Source organism: Scyliorhinus torazame, chromosome 20, assembly GCF_047496885.1.
Source record: "Scyliorhinus torazame isolate Kashiwa2021f chromosome 20, sScyTor2.1, whole genome shotgun sequence".
In the NCBI taxonomy this organism is placed as follows: domain Eukaryota; kingdom Metazoa; phylum Chordata; class Chondrichthyes; order Carcharhiniformes; family Scyliorhinidae; genus Scyliorhinus; species Scyliorhinus torazame.
Genome location: NC_092726.1, coordinates 138,550,216 through 138,574,860, shown reverse-complemented (window position 1 = coordinate 138,574,860; position 24,645 = coordinate 138,550,216).

Below are 24,645 nucleotides of genomic sequence, written 5' to 3'. Positions count from 1 at the left end.
GGATGGGTGATATCTCTGGTTGGGTGATCTCTGGTGTTGGGTGATATCTGGGGTTGTGTATCTCTGGGTTGGGGTAACATCTTGGGTTGGGTAATATCTGGGTATAAGTGATATCTGGGTTTGGCTGATCTCTGGGGTTGGGTGATATCTGGGGTTGCGTGATATATGCGGTTGGGTGATATATTGTGTTGGGTGATATCTGGGTTTGGGTATCTCCGGGGTTTTGTCTGATATCTGGCTTTGGGTGATCTCTGAGGTTGGGTGATCTCTGGGGTTGGGTGATATTTGGGGTTGGGTGATATCTGGGTTTGGTATCTCTGGGATTGAGTGATATCAGGGATTGTATGATCTCTGGGGTTGGGTGATATCTGGGGTTGGATGATCTTTGTGTTTTAGATCTCTGGGGTTGGGCGTTATCTGGGGATGGGTGATATCTAAGATTGGGTGATATCTGGGGTTGCATAATATCTGGGGTTGGGTGGTATCTGGGGTTGGGTGATACCTGGTGTTGGGTGCTATCTGGGGTTGAGTGATCTCTGGGGATTGGTGAAATTAGGGGTTGGGGGATATCTGGTGTTGATTGAAAACTGGGGCTGGTTTATCTCTGGGGTTGTGTGATATCGGGGTTTGGGTGATATCTTGGGTTGTGTGATGTCTGGGGTTGGGTGATCTCTGGGATTGGTGATGTCTGGGATTTGGTGATATCTGGGGAGTGGTGATACCTGTGTGTGGGTGATATCTGGGGTGGGTGATCTCTGGGGTTGGGTGATCTCTGTGATTGGGTGATATCTGGGGTTGGGTGATATCTGGGGTTAGGTGATATCTGTGGTTGAGTGATATCTGGAGTTGACTGATTTCTGGGATTGGGTTATATCTGGGATTGGGTGATATCTGGGGCTGGGCGATACCTGGGTTTGGGTGAATTCTGGGATTGGGTGATATCTGGGATTGGTTGATATCTGGGGTTGGGTAATATCTGGTGTTGGGTGATACCTGCTGCTGGGTGATCTCTGGGGTTGGGTGATATCTGGGTTTGGGTAATTTCTGGGGTTGGGTAAATTCTGGGATTGGGCGATATCGGGGGTTTGGAAAAATCTGGTATTGGGTGTTCTCTGTTGTTGGTTGATATCTGGGGTTGGGTCATCTCTGGGGTTTGGTGATATTAGGGGTTGGGAGATATCTGTGTTGGGTGAAAACTGGGCCTGGGTGATCTGTGCGGTTGGGTGATCTCTGGGTTGGGTGATATCTGGGATTGGGTGATATCTGAGGTTGGTTGATATCTGGGGCTGGGTGATATCTGGGATTGGGTATCTCTGGGTTTGGGTGATATCTTGGGTTAGGTGATCTCTGCGGTTGGGTGATATCTGGGGTGGGTGATGTCTGGGATTGGGTTATATCTGTGGTTGGGTGATATCTGGGGTTGGGTGATATCTGGGGTTGGGTGATATTTGGGATTGGATGATATCTGGGGTTGGGTAATATCTGCTGTTGGGTGATATCTGGGGTTGGGTGATATCTGGGGTTGGGTGACATGAAGGGTTGGGTGATATCTGGTGTTGGGTGAAAACTGGGGATGGGTGATCTGTGGGCTTGTGTGATATCGGGGATGAGTGGTATCTTGGGTTGGCTGATATCTCTAGTTGGGTGATCTCTGGGTTTGGGTGATATCTGGGGGTGGGCATCTCTGGGTTGGGGTAACATCTTGGGTTGGGTAATATATGGGCTTAAGTGATGTCTGGGTTTGGGTGATCTCTGGTGTTGGGTGATATCTGGGGTTGGGTGATATCTGGGTTTGGGTTTCTCTGGGGTTTTGTGTGATACCTGGTGTTGGGTGAAAAGTGGGCCTGGGTGATCTGTGGGGTTGGGTGATCTCTGGGTTGGGTGATATCTGGGATTGGGTGATATCTGAGGTTGCGTGATATCTGGTTTTGTGTGATATCTGGGGTTGGGTGATCTCTGTGGTTGGGTGATATCTTGGGTTAGGTGTTCCCTGGGGTTGGTTGATATCTGGGGCTGGGTGATATCTGGGATTGGGTATCCCTGGGGTTGGGTGATATCTGGGGTTAGGTGATCTCTGCGGCTGGGTGATATCTGGGGTGGGTGATTTCTGGGATTGGGTTATATCTGGGGTTGGGTGATATTTGGGGTTGTGTGATATCTGGTGTAGGGTGATATTTGGGATTGGATGATATCCGGGGTGGGTAATATCTGCTGTTGGGTGATATCTGGGGCTGGGTGATATCTGTGGTTGGGTGATATGAGGGGTTGGGTGATATCTGGGGTTGGGTGATATTTGGGATTGGATGATATCCGGGGTTGGGTAATATCTGCTGTTGGGTGATATCTGGGGCTGGGTGATATCTGGGGTTTGATGAAATCTGGGTTTGGATGATATCTGGGGTTGGGTGATATTTGGGATTGGGTATCTCTGGGGTGGGTGATATCTGGGGTTAGGTGATATCAGTGGTTGGGTGATATCTGGAGTTGGGTGGTTTCTGGGATTGGGTTATATCTGGGATTGGGTGATATCCTGGGCTGGGTGATACCTGGGGTTGGGTGAATTCTGGGATTGGGTAATATCTGGTGTTGGGTGATATCTGGTGCTGGGTGATCTCTGGGGTTGGGTGATATCTGGGGTCGGGTGATTTCTGGTGTTGGGTGATATCTGGTGCTGGGTGATCTCTGGGGTTGGGTGATATCTGGGGTCGGGTGATTTCTGGGATTGGGTTATATCTGGGATAGGGTGATATCTGGGTTTGGGTGATATCTGGGGTTGGGTGAATTCTTGGATTGGGTGATATCGGGGGTTTGGAAATATCTGGTGTTGGGTGATATCTGGGGCTGGTTGATATCTGGGGTTGGGTGATATTTGGGGTTTAGAGATATCTGGTGTTGGGTGAAAACTGGGATTGGGTGATATCTGAGGTTGCGTGATATCTGGTTTCGTGTGATATCTGGGGTTGGGTGACCTCTGGGGTTGGGTGATATCTTGGGTTAGGTGTTCTCTGGGGTTGGTTGATATCTGGGTCTGGGTGATATCTGGGTTTGGGTATCTCTGGGGTTGGGTGATATCTGGGGTTAGGTGATCTCTGCGGCTGGGTGATATCTGGGGTGGATGATTTCTGGGATTGGGTTATATCTGGGGATGGGTGATATCTGGGGTTGGATGACATCTGGTGTAGGGTGATATTTGGGATTGGATGATATCCGGGGTTGGGTAATATCTGCTGTTGGGTGATATCTGGGGCTGGGTGATATCTGCGGTTGGGTGATATGAGGAGTTGGGTGATACCTGGTGTTGGGTGAAAACTGGGGATTGGTGATCTGTGGGGTTGGGCGATATCGGGGGTTGAGTGGTATCTTGGGTTGGGTGATATCTCTGGTTGGGTGATCTCTGGTGTTGGGTGATATCTGGGGTTGCGTGATATATGCGGTTGGGTGATATATTGTGTTGGGTGATATCTGGGTTTGGGTATCTCCGGGGTTTTGTCTGATATCTGGCTTTGGGTGATCTCTGAGGTTGGGTGATCTCTGGGGTTGGGTGATATTTGGGGTTGGGTGATATCTGGGTTTGGTATCTCTGGGATTGAGTGATATCAGGGATTGTATGATCTCTGGGGTTGGGTGATATCTGGGGTTGGATGATCTTTGTGTTTTAGATCTCTGGGGTTGGGCGTTATCTGGGGATGGGTGATATCTCTGGTTGGGTGATCTCTGGTGTTGGGTGATATCTGGGGTTGTGTATCTCTGGGTTGGGGTAACATCTTGGGTTGGGTAATATCTGGGTATAAGTGATATCTGGGTTTGGGTGATCTCTGGGGTTGGGTGATATCTGGGGTTGCGTGATATATGCGGTTGGGTGATATATTGTGTTGGGTGATATCTGGGTTTGGGTATCTCCGGGGTTTTGTCTGATATCTGGCTTTGGGTGATCTCTGAGGTTGGGTGATCTCTGGGGTTGGGTGATATTTGGGGTTGGGTGATATCTGGGTTTGGTATCTCTGGGATTGAGTGATATCAGGGATTGTATGATCTCTGGGGTTGGGTGATATCTGGGGTTGGATGATCTTTGTGTTTTAGATCTCTGGGGTTGGGCGTTATCTGGGGATGGGTGATATCTAAGATTGGGTGATATCTGGGGTTGCATAATATCTGGGGTTGGGTGGTATCTGGGGTTGGGTGATACCTGGTGTTGGGTGCTATCTGCGGTTGAGTGATCTCTGGGGATTGGTGAAATTAGGGGTTGGGGGATATCTGGTGTTGATTGAAAACTGGGGCTGGTTTATCTCTGGGGTTGTGTGATATCGGGGTTTGGGTGATATCTTGGGTTGTGTGATGTCTGGGGTTGGGTGATCTCTGGGATTGGTGATGTCTGGGATTTGGTGATATCTGGGGAGTGGTGATACCTGTGTGTGGGTGATATCTAGGGTGGGTGATCTCTGGGGTTGGGTGATCTCTGTGATTGGGTGATATCTCGGGTTGGGTGATATCTGGGGTTAGGTGATATCTGTGGTTGAGTGATATCTGGAGTTGACTGATTTCTGGGATTGGGTTATATCTGGGATTGGGTGATATCTGGGGCTGGGCGATACCTGGGTTTGGGTGAATTCTGGGATTGGGTGATATCTGGGATTGGTTGATATCTGGGGTTGGGTAATATCTGGTGTTGGGTGATACCTGCTGCTGGGTGATCTCTGGGGTTGGGTGATATCTGGGTTTGGTATCTCTGGGATTGAGTGATATCAGGGATTGTATGATCTCTGGGGTTGGGTGATATCTGGGGTTGGATGATCTTTGTGTTTTAGATCTCTGGGGTTGGGCGTTATCTGGGGATGGGTGATATCTAAGATTGGGTGATATCTGGGGTTGCATAATATCTGGGGTTGGGTGGTATCTGGGGTTGGGTGATACCTGGTGTTGGGTGCTATCTGGGGTTGAGTGATCTCTGGGGATTGGTGAAATTAGGGGTTGGGGGATATCTGGTGTTGATTGAAAACTGGGGCTGGTTTATCTCTGGGGTTGTGTGATATCGGGGTTTGGGTGATATCTTGGGTTGTGTGATGTCTGGGGTTGGGTGATCTCTGGGATTGGTGATGTCTGGGATTTGGTGATATCTGGGGAGTGGTGATACCTGTGTGTGGGTGATATCTGGGGTGGGTGATCTCTGGGGTTGGGTGATCTCTGTGATTGGGTGATATCTGGGGTTGGGTGATATCTGGGGTTAGGTGATATCTGTGGTTGAGTGATATCTGGAGTTGACTGATTTCTGGGATTGGGTTATATCTGGGATTGGGTGATATCTGGGGCTGGGCGATACCTGGGTTTGGGTGAATTCTGGGATTGGGTGATATCTGGGATTGGTTGATATCTGGGGTTGGGTAATATCTGGTGTTGGGTGATACCTGCTGCTGGGTGATCTCTGGGGTTGGGTGATATCTGGGTTTGGGTAATTTCTGGGGTTGGATAAATTCTGGGATTGGGCGATATCGGGGGTTTGGAAAAATCTGGTATTGGGTGTTCTCTGTTGTTGGTTGATATCTGGGGTTTGGTCATCTCTGGGGTTTGGTGATATTAGGGGTTGGGAGATATCTGGTGTTGGGTGAAAACTGGGCCTGGGTGATCTGTGCGGTTGGGTGATCTCTGGGTTGGGTGATATCTGGGATTGGGTGATATCTGAGGTTGGTTGATATCTGGGGCTGGGTGATATCTGGGATTGGGTATCTCTGGGTTTGGGTGATATCTTGGGTTAGGTGATCTCTGCGGTTGGGTGATATCTGGGGTGGGTGATGTCTGGGATTGGGTTATATCTGTGGTTGGGTGATATCTGGGGTTGGGTGATATCTGGGGTTGGGTGATATTTGGGATTGGATGATATCTGGGGTTGGGTAATATCTGCTGTTGGGTGATATCTGGGGTTGGGTGATATCTGGGGTTGGGTGACATGAAGGGTTGGGTGATATCTGGTGTTGGGTGAAAACTGGGGATGGGTGATCTGTGGGCTTGTGTGATATCGGGGATGAGTGGTATCTTGGGTTGGCTGATATCTCTAGTTGGGTGATCTCTGGGTTTGGGTGATATCTGGGGGTGGGTATCTCTGGGTTGGGGTAACATCTTGGGTTGGGTAATATCTGGGCTTAAGTGATGTCTGGGTTTGGGTGATCTCTGGTGTTGGGTGATATCTGGGGTTGGGTGATATCTGGGTTTGGGTTTCTCTGGGGTTTTGTGTGATACCTGGTGTTGGGTGAAAAGTGGGCCTGGGTGATCTGTGGGGTTGGGTGATCTCTGGGTTGGGTGATATCTGGGATTGGGTGATATCTGAGGTTGCGTGATATCTGGTTTTGTGTGATATCTGGGGTTGGGTGATCTCTGTGGTTGGGTGATATCTTGGGTTAGGTGTTCCCTGGGGTTGGTTGATATCTGGGGCTGGGTGATATCTGGGATTGGGTATCCCTGGGGTTGGGTGATATCTGGGGTTAGGTGATCTCTGCGGCTGGGTGATATCTGGGGTGGGTGATTTCTGGGATTGGGTTATATCTGGGGTTGGGTGATATTTGGGGTTGTGTGATATCTGGTGTAGGGTGATATTTGGGATTGGATGATATCCGGGGTTGGGTAATATCTGCTGTTGGGTGATATCTGGGGCTGGGTGATATCTGTGGTTGGGTGATATGAGGGGTTGGGTGATATCTGGGGTTGGGTGATATTTGGGATTGGATGATATCCGGGGTTGGGTAATATCTGCTGTTGGGTGATATCTGGGGCTGGGTGATATCTGGGGTTTGATGAAATCTGGGTTTGGATGATATCTGGGGTTGGGTGATATTTGGGATTGGGTATCTCTGGGGTGGGTGATATCTGGGGTTAGGTGATATCAGTGGTTGGGTGATATCTGGAGTTGGGTGGTTTCTGGGATTGGGTTATATCTGGGATTGGGTGATATCCTGGGCTGGGTGATACCTGGGGTTGGGTGAATTCTGGGATTGGGTAATATCTGGTGTTGGGTGATATCTGGTGCTGGGTGATCTCTGGTGTTGGGTGATATCTGGGGTCGGGTGATTTCTGGTGTTGGGTGATATCTGGTGCTGGGTGATCTCTGGGGTTGGGTGATATCTGGGGTCGGGTGATTTCTGGGATTGGGTTATATCTGGGATTGGGTGATATCTGGGTTTGGGTGATATCTGGGGTTGGGTGAATTCTTGGATTGGGTGATATCGGGGGTTTGGAAATATCTGGTGTTGGGTGATATCTGGGGCTGGTTGATATCTGGGGTTGGGTGATATTTGGGGTTCAGAGATATCTGGTGTTGGGTGAAAACTGGGATTGGGTGATATCTGAGGTTGCGTGATATCTGGTTTCGTGTGATATCTGGGGTTGGGTGACCTCTGGGGTTGGGTGATATCTTGGGTTAGGTGTTCTCTGGGGTTGGTTGATATCTGGGTCTGGGTGATATCTGGGATTGGGTATCTCTGGGGTTGGGTGATATCTGGGGTTAGGTGATCTCTGCGGCTGGGTGATATCTGGGGTGGATGATTTCTGGGATTGGGTTATATCTGGGGATGGGTGATATCTGGGGTTGGATGACATCTGGTGTAGGGTGATATTTGGGATTGGATGATATCCGGGGTTGGGTAATATCTGCTGTTGGGTGATATCTGGGGCTGGGTGATATCTGGGGTTGGGTGATATGAGGAGTTCGGTGATACCTGGTGTTGGGTGAAAACTGGGGATTGGTGATCTGTGGGGTTGGGCGATATCGGGGGTTGAGTGGTATCTTGGGTTGGGTGATATCTCTGGTTGGGTGATCTCTGGTGTTGGGTGATATCTGGGGTTGCGTGATATATGCGGTTGGGTGATATATTGTGTTGGGTGATATCTGGGTTTGGGTATCTCCGGGGTTTTGTCTGATATCTGGCTTTGGGTGATCTCTGAGGTTGGGTGATCTCTGGGGTTGGGTGATATTTGGGGTTGGGTGATATCTGGGTTTGGTATCTCTGGGATTGAGTGATATCAGGGATTGTATGATCTCTGGGGTTGGGTGATATCTGGGGTTGGATGATCTTTGTGTTTTAGATCTCTGGGGTTGGGCGTTATCTGGGGATGGGTGATATCTCTGGTTGGGTGATCTCTGGTGTTGGGTGATATCTGGGGTTGTGTATCTCTGGGTTGGGGTAACATCTTGGGTTGGGTAATATCTGGGTATAAGTGATATCTGGGTTTGGGTGATCTCTGGGGTTGGGTGATATCTGGGGTTGCGTGATATATGCGGTTGGGTGATATATTGTGTTGGGTGATATCTGGGTTTGGGTATCTCCGGGGTTTTGTCTGATATCTGGCTTTGGGTGATCTCTGAGGTTGGGTGATCTCTGGGGTTGGGTGATATTTGGGGTTGGGTGATATCTGGGTTTGGTATCTCTGGGATTGAGTGATATCAGGGATTGTATGATCTCTGGGGTTGGGTGGTATCTGGGGTTGGATGATCTTTGTGTTTTAGATCTCTGGGGTTGGGCGTTATCTGGGGATGGGTGATATCTAAGATTGGGTGATATCTGGGGTTGCATAATATCTGGGGTTGGGTGGTATCTGGGGTTGGGTGATACCTGGTGTTGGGTGCTATCTGGGGTTGAGTGATCTCTGGGGATTGGTGAAATTAGGGGTTGGGGGATATCTGGTGTTGATTGAAAACTGGGGCTGGTTTATCTCTGGGGTTGTGTGATATCGGGGTTTGGGTGATATCTTGGGTTGTGTGATGTCTGGGGTTGGGTGATCTCTGGGATTGGTGATGTCTGGGATTTGGTGATATCTGGGGAGTGGTGATACCTGTGTGTGGGTGATATCTGGGGTGGGTGATCTCTGGGGTTGGGTGATCTCTGTGATTGGGTGATATCTGGGGTTGGGTGATATCTGGGGTTAGGTGATATCTGTGGTTGAGTGATATCTGGAGTTGACTGATTTCTGGGATTGGGTTATATCTGGGATTGGGTGATATCTGGGGCTGGGCGATACCTGGGTTTGGGTGAATTCTGGGATTGGGTGATATCTGGGATTGGTTGATATCTGGGGTTGGGTAATATCTGGTGTTGGGTGATACCTGCTGCTGGGTGATCTCTGGGGTTGGGTGATATCTGGGTTTGGGTAATTTCTGGGGTTGGGTAAATTCTGGGATTGGGCGATATCGGGGGTTTGGAAAAATCTGGTATTGGGTGTTCTCTGTTGTTGGTTGATATCTGGGGTTGGGTCATCTCTGGGGTTTGGTGATATTAGGGGTTGGGAGATATCTGGTGTTGGGTGAAAACTGGGCCTGGGTGATCTGTGCGGTTGGGTGATCTCTGGGTTGGGTGATATCTGGGATTGGGTGATATCTGAGGTTGGTTGATATCTGGGGCTGGGTGATATCTGGGATTGGGTATCTCTGGGTTTGGGTGATATCTTGGGTTAGGTGATCTCTGCGGTTGGGTGATATCTGGGGTGGGTGATGTCTGGGATTGGGTTATATCTGTGGTTGGGTGATATCTGGGGTTGGGTGATATCTGGGGTTGGGTGATATTTGGGATTGGATGATATCTGGGGTTGGGTAATATCTGCTGTTGGGTGATATCTGGGGTTGGGTGATATCTGGGGTTGGGTGACATGAAGGGTTGGGTGATATCTGGTGTTGGGTGAAAACTGGGGATGGGTGATCTGTGGGCTTGTGTGATATCGGGGATGAGTGGTATCTTGGGTTGGCTGATATCTCTAGTTGGGTGATCTCTGGGTTTGGGTGATATCTGGGGGTGGGTATCTCTGGGTTGGGGTAACATCTTGGGTTGGGTAATATCTGGGCTTAAGTGATGTCTGGGTTTGGGTGATCTCTGGTGTTGGGTGATATCTGGGGTTGGGTGATATCTGGGTTTGGGTTTCTCTGGGGTTTTGTGTGATACCTGGTGTTGGGTGAAAAGTGGGCCTGGGTGATCTGTGGGGTTGGGTGATCTCTGGGTTGGGTGATATCTGGGATTGGGTGATATCTGAGGTTGCGTGATATCTGGTTTTGTGTGATATCTGGGGTTGGGTGATCTCTGTGGTTGGGTGATATCTTGGGTTAGGTGTTCCCTGGGGTTGGTTGATATCTGGGGCTGGGTGATATCTGGGATTGGGTATCCCTGGGGTTGGGTGATATCTGGGGTTAGGTGATCTCTGCGGCTGGGTGATATCTGGGGTGGGTGATTTCTGGGATTGGGTTATATCTGGGGTTGGGTGATATTTGGGGTTGTGTGATATCTGGTGTAGGGTGATATTTGGGATTGGATGATATCCGGGGTTGGGTAATATCTGCTGTTGGGTGATATCTGGGGCTGGGTGATATCTGTGGTTGGGTGATATGAGGGGTTGGGTGATATCTGGGGTTGGGTGATATTTGGGATTGGATGATATCCGGGGTTGGGTAATATCTGCTGTTGGGTGATATCTGGGGCTGGGTGATATCTGGGGTTTGATGAAATCTGGGTTTGGATGATATCTGGGGTTGGGTGATATTTGGGATTGGGTATCTCTGGGGTGGGTGATATCTGGGGTTAGGTGATATCAGTGGTTGGGTGATATCTGGAGTTGGGTGGTTTCTGGGATTGGGTTATATCTGGGATTGGGTGATATCCTGGGCTGGGTGATACCTGGGGTTGGGTGAATTCTGGGATTGGGTAATATCTGGTGTTGGGTGATATCTGGTGCTGGGTGATCTCTGGGGTTGGGTGATATCTGGGGTCGGGTGATTTCTGGTGTTGGGTGATATCTGGTGCTGGGTGATCTCTGGGGTTGGGTGATATCTGGGGTCGGGTGATTTCTGGGATTGGGTTATATCTGGGATTGGGTGATATCTGGGTTTGGGTGATATCTGGGGTTGGGTGAATTCTTGGATTGGGTGATATCGGGGGTTTGGAAATATCTGGTGTTGGGTGATATCTGGGGCTGGTTGATATCTGGGGTTGGGTGATATTTGGGGTTTAGAGATATCTGGTGTTGGGTGAAAACTGGGATTGGGTGATATCTGAGGTTGCGTGATATCTGGTTTCGTGTGATATCTGGGGTTGGGTGACCTCTGGGGTTGGGTGATATCTTGGGTTAGGTGTTCTCTGGGGTTGGTTGATATCTGGGTCTGGGTGATATCTGGGATTGGGTATCTCTGGGGTTGGGTGATATCTGGGGTTAGGTGATCTCTGCGGCTGGGTGATATCTGGGGTGGATGATTTCTGGGATTGGGTTATATCTGGGGATGGGTGATATCTGGGGTTGGATGACATCTGGTGTAGGGTGATATTTGGGATTGGATGATATCCGGGGTTGGGTAATATCTGCTGTTGGGTGATATCTGGGGCTGGGTGATATCTGCGGTTGGGTGATATGAGGAGTTGGGTGATACCTGGTGTTGGGTGAAAACTGGGGATTGGTGATCTGTGGGGTTGGGCGATATCGGGGGTTGAGTGGTATCTTGGGTTGGGTGATATCTCTGGTTGGGTGATCTCTGGTGTTGGGTGATATCTGGGGTTGCGTGATATATGCGGTTGGGTGATATATTGTGTTGGGTGATATCTGGGTTTGGGTATCTCCGGGGTTTTGTCTGATATCTGGCTTTGGGTGATCTCTGAGGTTGGGTGATCTCTGGGGTTGGGTGATATTTGGGGTTGGGTGATATCTGGGTTTGGTATCTCTGGGATTGAGTGATATCAGGGATTGTATGATCTCTGGGGTTGGGTGATATCTGGGGTTGGATGATCTTTGTGTTTTAGATCTCTGGGGTTGGGCGTTATCTGGGGATGGGTGATATCTCTGGTTGGGTGATCTCTGGTGTTGGGTGATATCTGGGGTTGTGTATCTCTGGGTTGGGGTAACATCTTGGGTTGGGTAATATCTGGGTATAAGTGATATCTGGGTTTGGGTGATCTCTGGGGTTGGGTGATATCTGGGGTTGCGTGATATATGCGGTTGGGTGATATATTGTGTTGGGTGATATCTGGGTTTGGGTATCTCCGGGGTTTTGTCTGATATCTGGCTTTGGGTGATCTCTGAGGTTGGGTGATCTCTGGGGTTGGGTGATATTTGGGGTTGGGTGATATCTGGGTTTGGTATCTCTGGGATTGAGTGATATCAGGGATTGTATGATCTCTGGGGTTGGGTGATATCTGGGGTTGGATGATCTTTGTGTTTTAGATCTCTGGGGTTGGGCGTTATCTGGGGATGGGTGATATCTAAGATTGGGTGATATCTGGGGTTGCATAATATCTGGGGTTGGGTGGTATCTGGGGTTGGGTGATACCTGGTGTTGGGTGCTATCTGCGGTTGAGTGATCTCTGGGGATTGGTGAAATTAGGGGTTGGGGGATATCTGGTGTTGATTGAAAACTGGGGCTGGTTTATCTCTGGGGTTGTGTGATATCGGGGTTTGGGTGATATCTTGGGTTGTGTGATGTCTGGGGTTGGGTGATCTCTGGGATTGGTGATGTCTGGGATTTGGTGATATCTGGGGAGTGGTGATACCTGTGTGTGGGTGATATCTGGGGTGGGTGATCTCTGGGGTTGGGTGATCTCTGTGATTGGGTGATATCTGGGGTTGGGTGATATCTGGGGTTAGGTGATATCTGTGTTTGAGTGATATCTGGAGTTGACTGATTTCTGGGATTGGGTTATATCTGGGATTGGGTGATATCTGGGGCTGGGCGATACCTGGGTTGGGGTGAATTCTGGGATTGGGTGATATCTGGGATTGGTTGATACCTGCTGCTGGGTGATCTCTGGGGTTGGGTGATATCTGGGTTTGGTATCTCTGGGATTGAGTGATATCAGGGATTGTATGATCTCTGGGGTTGGGTGATATCTGGGGTTGGATGATCTTTGTGTTTTAGATCTCTGGGGTTGGGCGTTATCTGGGGATGGGTGATATCTAAGATTGGGTGATATCTGGGGTTGCATAATATCTGGGGTTGGGTGGTATCTGGGGTTGGGTGATACCTGGTGTTGGGTGCTATCTGGGGTTGAGTGATCTCTGGGGATTGGTGAAATTAGGGGTTGGGGGATATCTGGTGTTGATTGAAAACTGGGGCTGGTTTATCTCTGGGGTTGTGTGATATCGGGGTTTGGGTGATATCTTGGGTTGTGTGATGTCTGGGGTTGGGTGATCTCTGGGATTGGTGATGTCTGGGATTTGGTGATATCTGGGGAGTGGTGATACCTGTGTGTGGGTGATATCTGGGGTGGGTGATCTCTGGGGTTGGGTGATCTCTGTGATTGGGTGATATCTGGGGTTGGGTGATATCTGGGGTTAGGTGATATCTGTGGTTGAGTGATATCTGGAGTTGACTGATTTCTGGGATTGGGTTATATCTGGGATTGGGTGATATCTGGGGCTGGGCGATACCTGGGTTTGGGTGAATTCTGGGATTGGGTGATATCTGGGATTGGTTGATATGTGGGGTTGGGTAATATCTGGTGTTGGGTGATACCTGCTGCTGGGTGATCTCTGGGGTTGGGTGATATCTGGGTTTGGTATCTCTGGGATTGAGTGATATCAGGGATTGTATGATCTCTGGGGTTGGGTGATATCTGGGGTTGGATGATCTTTGTGTTTTAGATCTCTGGGGTTGGGCGTTATCTGGGGATGGGTGATATCTAAGATTGGGTGATATCTGGGGTTGCATAATATCTGGGGTTGGGTGGTATCTGGGGTTGGGTGATACCTGGTGTTGGGTGCTATCTGGGGTTGAGTGATCTCTGGGGATTGGTGAAATTAGGGGTTGGGGGATATCTGGTGTTGATTGAAAACTGGGGCTGGTTTATCTCTGGGGTTGTGTGATATCGGGGTTTGGGTGATATCTTGGGTTGTGTGATGTCTGGGGTTGGGTGATCTCTGGGATTGGTGATGTCTGGGATTTGGTGATATCTGGGGAGTGGTGATACCTGTGTGTGGGTGATCTCTGGGGTGGGTGATCTCTGGGGTTGGGTGATCTCTGGTGTTGGGTGATCTCTGTTGTTGGGTGATCTCTGTGATTGGGTGATATCTGGGGTTGGGTGATATCTGGGGTTAGGTGATATCTGTGGTTGAGTGATATCTGGAGTTGACTGATTTCTGGGATTGGGTTATATCTGGGATTGGGTGATATCTGGGGCTGGGCGATACCTGGGTTTGGGTGAATTCTGGGATTGGGTGATATCTGGGATTGGTTGATATCTGGGGTTGGGTAATATCTGGTGTTGGGTGATACCTGCTGCTGGGTGATCTCTGGGGTTGGGTGATATCTGGGTTTGGGTAATTTCTGGGGTTGGGTAAATTCTGGGATTGGGCGATATCGGGGGTTTGGAAAAATCTGGTATTGGGTGTTCTCTGTTGTTGGTTGATATCTGGGGTTGGGTCATCTCTGGGGTTTGGTGATATTAGTGGTTGGGAGATATCTGGTGTTGGGTGAAAACTGGGCCTGGGTGATCTGTGCGGTTGGGTGATCTCTGAGTTGGGTGATATCTGGGATTGGGTGATATCTGAGGTTGGTTGATATCTGGGGCTGGGTGATATCTGGGATTGGGTATCTCTGGGTTTGGGTGATATCTTGGGTTAGGTGATCTCTGCGGTTGGGTGATATCTGGGGTGGGTGATGTCTGGGATTTGGTTATATCTGGGGTTGGGTGATATCTGGGGTTGGGTGATATCTGGGGTTGGGTGATATTTGGGATTGGATGATATCTGGGGTTGGGTAATATCTGCTGTTGGGTGATATCTGGGGTTGGGTGATATCTAGGTTTGGGTGACATGAAGGGTTGGGTGATATCTGGTGTTGGGTGAAAACTGGGGATGGGTGATCTGTGGGCTTGTGTGATATCGGGGATGAGTGGTATCTTGGATTGGCTGATATCTCTAGTTGGGTGATCTCTGGGTTTGGGTGATATCTGGGGGTGGGTATCTCTGGGTTGGGGTAACATCTTGGGTTGGGTAATATCTGGGCTTAAGTGATGTCTGGGTTTGGGTGATCTCTGGTGTTGGGTGATATCTGGGGTTGGGTGATATCTGGGTTTGGGTTTCTCTGGGGTTTTGTGTGATATCTGGGGTCGGGTGATCTCTGATGTTGGGTGATCTCTGGGGTTGGGTGATATTTGGGGTTGGGTGACATCTGGGTTGGGTATCTCTGGGGTTGAGTGATATCTGGGATTGTATGATCTCTGGGGTTGGGTGACATCTGGGGTTGGGTGATCTCTGGGGTTGGGTGACCTTTGTGTTTTAGATCTCTGGGGTTGGGCGAAATCTGGGGATGGGTGATATCTGAGATTGGGTGATATCTGCGGTTGGATAATATCTGGGGTTGGGTGACATCTGTGGTTGGGTGATAACTGGTGTTGGGTGATATCTGGGGTTGAGTGATCTCTGGGGATTGGTGAAATTAGGGGTTGTATGATATCGGGTGTTGGGTGATATTTTTGGTTGTGTAATGTCTGGGGTTGGGTGATTTCTGGGGTTGGGTGATATCTGGGGAGTGGTGATATCTGTGTGTGGGTGATATCTGGGTTTGTGTGATCTCTGGGGATGGGTGATATCTGGGGTTGGCTGATCTCTGTGGTTGGGCGATATCTGGGGTTGGGTGATCTCTGGGGTTGTGTGATCTCAGGTGTTGGGTGATCTCTGGTGTTGGGTGATCTCTGTGATTGGGTGATATCTGGGGTTGAGTGATATCTGGGGTTGGGTGATATCTGGGCTTGGGTGATATCTGGGGTTTGTAGAAATCTGGGGTTGGATGACTTCTGGTGTTGGGTGATATCTGGAATTGGGTATCTCTGGGGATGGGTGTTATCTGGGGTTATGTGTTCTCTGGGGTTGGTTGATACCTGGGGCTGGGTGATATCTGGGATTGGGTATCTCTGGGGTTGTGTGACATCTGGGGTTAGGTGATCTCTGGGGTTGGATGGTATCTGGGGTTGGGTGATTTCTGGGATTGAGTTATATCTGGGGTTGGGTGATACCTGGGATTGGATGATATCTGGGGTTGGGTAATATCTGCTGTTGGGTGATATCTGGGGCTGGGTGATATCTGGGGTTGGGTATCTCTGGGTTGGGGTAACATCTTTGTTTGGGTAATATCTAACCTTAAGTGATATCTGGGTTTGGGTGATCTCTGGGGTTGGGTGATATCTGGGGTTGGATGATCTCTGAGGTTGGGTGATCTCTGGGGTGGGTGATTTCTGGGATTGGGTTATATCTGGGGTTGGGTGATATCTGGGGTTGGGTGATATCTGGGGTTGGGTGATATTTGGGATTGGAAGATATCTGGGGTTGGGTACTATCTGCTGTTGGGTGATATCTGGGGTTGGGTGACATGAGGGGTTGGGTGATATCTGGTGTTGGGTGAAAACTGGGGATGGGTGATCTGTGGGGTTGGGTGATATCGGGGGATGAGTGGTATCTTGGTTTGGCTGATATCTCTGGTTGGGTGATCTCTGGGGTTGGGTGATATCTGGGGTTGGGTATCTCTGGGTTGTGGTAACAACTTGGGTTGGGCAATATCTGGGCTTAAGTGATATCTGGGTTTGGATGATCTCTGGGGTTGGGTGATATCTGGGGGTGAGTGATATCTGGGGTTTGATGAAATCTGGGGTTGGGTGATATCTGGGATTGGGTATCTCTGGGGTGGGTGATATCTGGGGTTAGGTGATATCAGTGGTTGGGAGATATCTGGAGTTGGGTGGTTTCTGGGATTGGGTTATATCTGGATTGGTTGATATCTGGGGTTGGGTAATATCTGGTGTTGGGTGATATCTGGTGCTGGGTGATCTCTGGGGTTTGGTCATATCTGGGGTTGAGTGATTTCTGGGATTGGGTTATATCTGGGATTGGGTGATATCTGGGGTTGGGTGATATCTGGGGCTGGGTGAATTCTGGGATTGGGTGATATCGGGGGTTTGGAAATATCTGGTGTTGGGTGATATCTGGGGCTGGTTGAAATCTGGGATTGGGTGATATTAGGGCTTTGGAGATATCTGGTGTTGGTTGAAAACTGGGCCTGGGTGATCTGTGGGGTTGGGTGATCTCTGGGTTGGGTGATACCTGAGGTTGCGTGATATCTGGTTTTGTGTGATATCTGGGGTTGGGTGATCTCTGGGGTTGGGTGATATCTTGGGTTAGGTGTTCTCTGGGGTTGGTTGATATCTGGGGCTGGGTGATATCTGGGATTGGGTATCTCTGGGGTTGGGTGATATATGGGGTTAGGTGATCTCTGCGGCTGGGTGATATCTGGGGTGGGTGATTGCTGAGATTGGGTTATATCTGGGGTTGGATGATATCTGGTGTAGGGTGATATTTAGGATTGGATGATATCCGGGGTTGGGTAATATCTGCTGGTGGGTGATATCTGGGGCTGGGTGACATCTGGGGTTGGGTGATCTGTGGGGTTGGGCGATATCGGGGGTTGAGTGGTATCTTGGCTTGGGTGATATCTCTGGTTGGGTGATATCTGGGGTTGGGTGATATCTGGGGTTGGATATCTCTGGGTTGGGGTAACATCTTGGGTTGGGTAATATCTGGGCTTAAGTGATATCTGGGTTTGGGTGATCTCTGGGGTTGGGTGATATCTGTGGTTGCGTGATATATGCGGTTGGGTGAATAATGGTGTTGGGTGATATCTAGGTTTGGGTATCTCCGGGGTTTTGTCTGATATCTGGCTTTGGGTGATCTCTGAGGTTGGGTGATCTCTGGGGTTGGGTGATATTTGGGGCTGGGTGATATCTGGGTTTGGTATCTATGGGGTTGAGTGATATCTGGGATTGTATGATCTCTGGGGTTGGGTGATATCTGGGGTTGGGTGATATCTGGGGTTGGGTGATCTTTGTGTTTTAGATCTCTGGGGTTGGGCGATATCTGGGGATGGGTGATATCTAAGATTGGGTGATATCGGGGGTTGCATAATATCTGGGTTTGGGTGGTATCTGGGGTTGGGTGATACCTGGTGTTGGGTGATATCTGGGGTTGAGTGATCTCTGGGGATTGGTGAAATTAGGGGTTGGGTGATATCTGGTGTTGATTGAAAACTGGGGCTGGTTTATCTCTGGGGTTGTGTGATATCGGGGTTTGGGTGATATCTTGGGTTGTGTGATGTCAGGGGTTGGGTGATCTCTGGGGTTGGGTGATGTCTGGGATTTGGTGATATCTGGGGAGTGGTGATATCTGTGTGTGGGTGATATCTGGGGTTGGGTGATCTCTGGGGTTGGTTGATACCTGGGGTTGGGTGATCTCTGGGGTTGGGTGATCTCTGGTGTTGGGCGATCTCTGTTGTTGGGTTATCTCTGTGATTGGGTGATATCTGGGGTTGGATGATATCTGGGGTTGAGTGATATCTGGGGTTGGGTGATATCTGGGATTGGGTGATATCTGGGGCTTGGTGATACCTGGGGTTGGGTGATCTCTGGTGTTGGGCGATCTCTGTTGTTGGGTTATCTCTGTGATTGGGTGATATCTGGGGTTGGATGATATCTGGGGTTGAGTGATATCTGGGGTTGGGTGATATCTGGGATTGGGTGATATCTGGGGCTTGGTGATACCTGGGGTTGGGTGATATCTGTGGTTGGCTGATATCTGGAGTTGGGTGATTTCTGGGTTTGGGTTATATCTGGGATTGGGTATCTCTGGGGTGGGTGATATCTGGGGTTAGGTGATATCTGTGGTTGGGTGATATCTGGAGTTGACTGATTTCTGGGATTGGGTTATCTCTGGGATTGGGTGATATCTGGGGCTGGGCGATACCTGGGTTTGGGTGAATTCTGGAATTGGTTGATATCTGGGATTGGTTGATATCTGGGGTTGGGTAATATCTGGTGTTGGGTGATACCTCGTGCTGGGTGATATCTGGGGTTGGGTGATATCTGGGGCTGGGTGAATTCTGGGATTGGGTGATATCGGGGGTTTGGAAATATCTGGTGTTGGGTGATATCTGGGGCTGGTTGAAATCTGGGATTGGGTGATATTAGGGCTTTGGAGATATCTGGTGTTGGTTGAAAACTGGGCCTGGGTGATCTGTGGGGTTGGGTGATCTCTGGGTTGGTGATATCTGAGGTTGCGTGATATCTGGTTTTGTGTGATATCTGGGGTTGGGTGATCTCTGGGGTTGGGTGATATCTTGGGTTAGGTGTTCTCTGGGGTTGGTTGATATCTGGGGCTGGGTGATATCTGGGATTGGGTATCTCTGGGGTTGGGTGGTATATGGGGTTAGGTGATCTCTGCGGCTGGGTGATATCTGGGGTGGGTGATTGCTGAGATTGGGTTATATCTGGGGTTGGATGATATCTGGTGTAGGGTGATATTTAGGATTGGATGATATCCGGGGTTGGGTAATATCTGCTGGTGGGTGATATCTGTGGCTGGGTGATATCTGGGGTTGGGTGATATGAGGGGTTGGGTGATATCTGGTGTTGGGTGAAAACTGGGGATTGGTGATCTGTGGGGTTGGGCGATATCGGGGGTTGAGTGGTATCTTGGCTTGGGTGATATCTCTGGTTGGGTGATATCTGGGGTTGGGTGATATCTGGGGTTGGATATCTCTGGGTTGGGGTAACATCTTGGGTTGGGTAATATCTGGGCTTAAGTGATATCTGGGTTTGGGTGATCTCTGGGGTTGGGTGATATCTGTGGTTGCGTGATATATGCGGTTGGGTGAATAATGGTGTTGGGTGATATCTAGGTTTGGGTATCTCCGGGGTTTTGTCTGATATCTGGCTTTGGGTGATCTCTGAGGTTGGGTGATCTCTGGGGTTGGGTGATATTTGGGGCTGGGTGATATCTGGGTTTGGTATCTATGGGGTTGAGTGATATCTGGGATTGTATGATCTCTGGGGTTGGGTGATATCTGGGGTTGGGTGATATCTGGGGTTGGGTGATATCTGGGGTTGGGTGATCTTTGTGTTTTAGATCTCTGGGGTTGGGCGATATCTGGGGATGGGTGATATCTAAGATTGGGTGATATCGGGGGTTGCATAATATCTGGGTTTGGGTGGTATCTGGGGTTGGGTGATACCTGGCGTTGGGTGATATCTGGGGTTGAGTGATCTCTGGGGATTGGTGAAATTAGGGGTTGGGTGATATCTGGTGTTGATTGAAAACTGGGGCTGGTTTATCTCTGGGGTTGTGTGATATCGGGGTGTGGGTGATATCTTGGGTTGTGTGATGTCTGGGGTTGGGTGATCTCTGGGTTTGGGTGATGTCTGGGATTTGGTGATATCTGGGGAGTGGTGATATCTGTGTGTGGGTGATATCATGGGGTTGGGTGATCTCTGGGGTTGGTTGATACCTGGGGTTGGGTGATCTCTGGTGTTGGGCGATCTCTGTTGTTGGGTTATCTCTGTGATTGGGTGATATCTGGGGTTGGATGATATCTGGGGTTGAGTGATATCTGGGGTTGGGTGATATCTGGGATTGGGTGATATCTGGGGCTTGGTGATACCTGGGGTTGGGTGATATCTGTGGTTGGGTGATATCTGGAGTTGGGTGATTTCTGGGTTTGGGTTATATCTGGGATTGGGTATCTCTGGGGTGGGTGATATCTGGGGTTAGGTGATATCTGTGGTTGGGTGATATCTGGAGTTGACTGATTTCTGGGATTGGGTTATCTCTGGGATTGGGTGATATCTGGGGCTGGGCGATACCTGGGTTTGGGTGAATTCTGGAATTGGGTGATATCTGGGATTGGTTGATATCTGGGGTTGGGTAATATCTGGTGTTGGGTGATACCTCGTGCTGGGTGATCTCTGGGGTTGGGTGATATCTGGGGTTGGGTGATTTCTGGGATTGGGTTATATCTCGGATTGGGTGATCTCTGGGGTTGGGTGATATCTGGGGTTGGGTGATTTCTGGGATTGGGTTATATCTCGGGTTTGGTGATATCTGGGGTTGGGTAATATCTGGTGTTGGGTGATACCTCGTGCTGGGTGATCTCTGGTGTTGGGTGATCTCTGTGATTGGGTGATATCTGGGGTTGGGTGATACCTGGGGGTGAGTGATATCTGGGATTTGATCAAATCTGTGTTTGGATGATACCTGAGGTTGGGTGATATCTGGGATTGGATATCTCTGGGTGGGTGATATCTGAGGTTAGGTGATATCAGTGGTAGGGTGATATCTGGAGTTGGGTGATTTCTGGGATTGGGTTATATCTGGGATTGGGAGATATCCTGGGCTTGGTGATACCTGGGGTTGGGTGAATTCTGGGATTGGGTGATGTCTGGGATTGGTTGATATCTGGGGTTGGGTAATAGCTGGTGTTGGGTGATATCTGGTGCTGGGTGATCTCTGGGGTTGAGTGATATCTGGGGTTCGGTGATTTCTGGGATTGGGTTATATCTGGGATTGGGTGATATCTGGGGTTGGGTGATATCTGGGGTTGGGTGAATCCTGGGATTGGGTGATATCGGGGGTTTGGAAAAATCTGGTGTTGGGTGATATCTGGGGCTGGTTGATATCTGGGGTTGGGTGATATTTGGGGTTTAGAGATATCTGGTGTTGGGTGAAAACTGGTCCTGGGTGATCTGTGGGGTTTGGTGATGTCTGGGCTGGGTGATCTCTGGGATTGGGTGATATCTGAGGTTGCGTGATATCTGGTTTTGTGTGATATCTGTGGTTGGGTGATCTCTGGGGTTGGGTGATATCTTGGGTTAGGTGTTCTCTGGGGTTGGTTGATATCTGGGTCTGGGTGATATCTGGGATTGGGTATCTCTGGGGTTGGGTGATATCTGGGGTTAGGTGATCTCTGCGGCTGGGTGATATCTGGGGTGGATGATTTCTGGGATTGGGTTATATCTGGGGATGGGTGATATCTGGGGTTGGATGACATCTGGTGTAGGGTGATATTTGGGATTGGATGATATCCGGGGTTGGGTAATATCTGCTGCTGGGTGATATCTGGGGCTGGGTGATATCTGGGGTTGGGGGATATGAGGGGTTGGGTGGTACCTGGTGTTGGGTGAAAACTGGGGATTGGTGATCTGTGGTGTTTGGCGATATCGGGGGTTGAGTGGTATCTTGGGTTGGGTGATATCTCTGGTTGGGTGATCTCTGGGGTTGGGTGATATCTGGGGTTGTGTATCTCTGGGTTGGGGTAACATCTTGGGTTGGGTAATATCTGGGTATAAGTGATATCTGGGTTTGGGTGATCTCTGGGATTGGGTGATATCTGGGGTTGCGTGACATATGCGGTTGGGTGATATATTGTGTTGGGTGATATCTGGGTTTGGGTATCTCCGGGGTTTTGTCTGATATCTGGCTTTGGGTGATCTCTGAGGTTGGGTGATCTCTGGGGTTGGGTGATATTTGGGGTTGGGTGATATCTGGGTTTGGTATCTCTGGGATTGAGTGATATCAGGGATTGTATGATCTCTGGGGTTGGATGATATCTGGGGTTGGGTGATCTTTGTGTTTTAGATCTCTGGGGTTGGGCGTTATCTGGGGATGGGTGATATCTAAGATTGGGTGATATCTGGGGTTGCATAATATCTGGGGTTGGGTGGTATCTGGGGTTGGGTGATACCTGGTGTTGGGTGCTATCTGGGGTTGAGTGATCTCTGGGGATTGGTGAAATTAGGGGTTGGGGGATATCTGGTGTTGATTGAAAACTGTGGCTGGTTTATCTCTGGGGTTGTGTGATATCGGGGTTTGGGTGATCTCTTGGGTTGTGTGATGTCTGGGGTTGGGTGATCTCTGGGGTTGGTGATGTCTGGGATTTGGTGATATCTGGGGAGTGGTGATACCTGTGTGTGGGTGATATCTGGGGTTGGGTGATCTCTGGGGTTGGGTGATATCTGGGGTTGGATGATCACCGTGTTTGGGCGATATCTGGGGTTGGGTGATCTCTGGTGATGGGTGATCTCTGTTGTTGGGTGATCTCTGTGATTGGGTGATTTCTGGGATTGGGTTATATCTGGGATTGGGTGATATCTGGGGCTGGGCGATACCTGGGTTTGGGTGAATTCAGGGATTGGGTGATATCTGGGATTGGTTGATATCTAGGGTTGGGTAATATCTGGTGTTGGGTGATACCTGCTGCTGGGTGATCTCTGGGGTTGGGTGATATCTGGGGTTGGGTAATTTCTGGGGTTGGGTAAATTCTGGGATTGGGCGATATCGGGGGTTTGGAAAAATCTGGTATTGGGTGTTCTCTGTTGTTGGTTGATATCTGGGGTTGGGTCATCTCTGGGGTTTGGTGATATTAGGGGTTGGGAGATATCTGGTGTTGGGTGAAAACTGGGCCTGGGTGATCTGTGCGGTTGGGTGATCTCTGGGTTGGGTGATATCTGGGATTGGGTGATATCTGAGGTTGGTTGATATCTGGGGCTGGGTGATATCTGGGATTGGCTATCTCTGGGTTTGGGTGATATCTTGGGTTAGGTGATCTCTGCGGTTGGGTGATATCTGGGGTGGGTGATTTCTGGGATTGTGTTATATCTGGGGTTGGGTGATATCTGGGGTTGGGTGATATCTGGGGTTGGGTGATATTTGGGATTGGATGACATGAGGGGTTGGGTGATATCTGGTGTTGGGTGAAAACTGGGGATGGGTGATCTGTGTGGTTGGGTGATATCGGGGGATGAGTGGTATCTTGGGTTGGGTGATATCTCTGGTTGGGTGATCTCTGGGTTTGGGTGATATCTGGGGGTGGGTATCTCTGGGTTGGGGTAACATCTTGGGTTGGGTAATATCTGGCTTAAGTGATGTCTGGGTTTGGGTGATCTCTGGTGTTGGGTGATATCTGGGGTTGGGTGATATCTGGGTTTGGGTTTCTCTGGGGTTTTGTGTGATATCTGGGGTTGGGTGATCTCTGATGTTGGGTGATCTCTGGGGTTGGGTGATATTTGGGGTTGGGTGACATCTGGGTTGGGTATCTCTGGGGTTGAGTGATATCTGGGATTGTATGATCTCTGGGGTTGGGTGACATCTGGGGTTGGGTGATCTCTGGGGTTGGGTGACCTTTGTGTTTTAGATCTCTGGGGTTGGGCGAAATCTGGGGATGGGTGATATCTGAGATTGGGTGATATCTGGGGTTGGATAATATCTGGGGTTGGGTGACCTCTGGGGTTGGGTGATAACTGGTGTTGGGTGATATCTGGGGTTGAGTGATCTCTGGGGATTGGTGAAATTAGGGGTTGTGTGATATCGGGTGTTGGGTGATATTTTTGGTTGTGTAATGTCTGGGGTTGGGTGATTTCTGGGGTTGGGTGATATCTGGGGTGTGGTGATATCTGTGTGTGGGTGATATCTGGGTTTGTGTGATCTCTGGGGTTGGGTGATATCTGGGGTTGGCTGATCTCTGTGGTTGGGCGATATCTGGGGTTGGGTGATCTCTGGGGTTGGGTGATCTCAGGTGTTGGGTGATCTCTGGTGTTGGGTGATCTCTGTGATTGGGTGATATCTGGGGTTGAGTGATATCTGGTGTTGGGTGATCTCTGTGATTGGGAGATATCTAGGCTTGGGTGATATCTGGGGTTTGTAGAACTCTGGGGTTGGATGTTTTCAGGGGTTGGGTGATATCTGGAATTGGGTATCTCTGGGGTTGGGTGATATCTGGGGTTATGTGTTCTCTGGGGTTGGTTGATATCTGGGGCTGGGTGATATCTGGGATTGGGTATCTCTGGGGTTGTGTGACATCTGGGGTTAGGTGATCTCTGG